Source organism: Sinocyclocheilus rhinocerous, unplaced genomic scaffold, assembly GCF_001515625.1.
Source record: "Sinocyclocheilus rhinocerous isolate Xijiao unplaced genomic scaffold, SAMN03320098_v1.1 scaffold21985, whole genome shotgun sequence".
Classification (NCBI taxonomy): Eukaryota; Metazoa; Chordata; class Actinopteri; order Cypriniformes; family Cyprinidae; genus Sinocyclocheilus; species Sinocyclocheilus rhinocerous.
In genome coordinates, this window is record NW_015623283.1 from 1 (window position 1) to 889 (window position 889).

The following is an 889-nucleotide window of genomic DNA, read 5'->3' on the forward strand; positions in this document are numbered from 1 at the left end:
GGGGGAGAGGTCGTCGCCCGGGACCTGGCTCGCGTCTTTCGCTGCAGGTGCACCCAGGGTCCGTGGATCTGCTTCTCCACAGCCTCCAGCTCGACCTGCCCCGAATGCAGCTCGAACATGTCCTCACCTGCACTCAAAGGTAGACACACATCCGCCATTAAAGCAAGTAACAGTGAGTAAAACAATGGTAATGTGTGTGAATAGAGTATTAGCAATGTAAGCGAGATTAGCGGCAACCACGCTGGCGATGCTAACAGGCTATATGCTAATAGCGGACTCGGGAAATCAAAATAGAACTAGTTATAACAAGGCGCTCTGTTTTTGTTGTAGAATACGATAGGGGATATATTCACACGTTATAGAAACGAAAATGGTGTATACGGGCACTTGAGGGCGCTCTGGAAGGCGCTTATGAGGAGCAGGCACTGGGGCTGGAACCAACACTTGGCCCACATGAACGCTTGGCGGCCTTGCCATATTAATGTTCAGTGGGCTTTCCATCTTAATGTTCATTGGGCTTGGCATATTATAGTCCGGCAGGCTTGCCACATTAACGTCTGGCGGGTTTGCCACATTAACGTCCGGCGGGCTTGCCACATTAACGTCCGTGGAGCTTGCCATATGATCTGCTGGCTGACTTGACTCGGGAACTACCGGCTGACTTGGGTGAGCCGCGGACGGCGGAGGACTGGTTCTGGCTCGGAGCCGGACACTCCCCAGACACCGGAAGACACCTTCCCTCCAACTTAGTCCAGTGGTGTCTGGGAGGTCCACGGGGCGGAACAGCTGATTTAGGACGGCGTCCTCTAACGCAGTCACCGCGGCGAGCTTGCAGAACTCCCTGGCGTACTCGTAGAAGGGGAGATCTTGGCGGGATATGGCGAGGAAA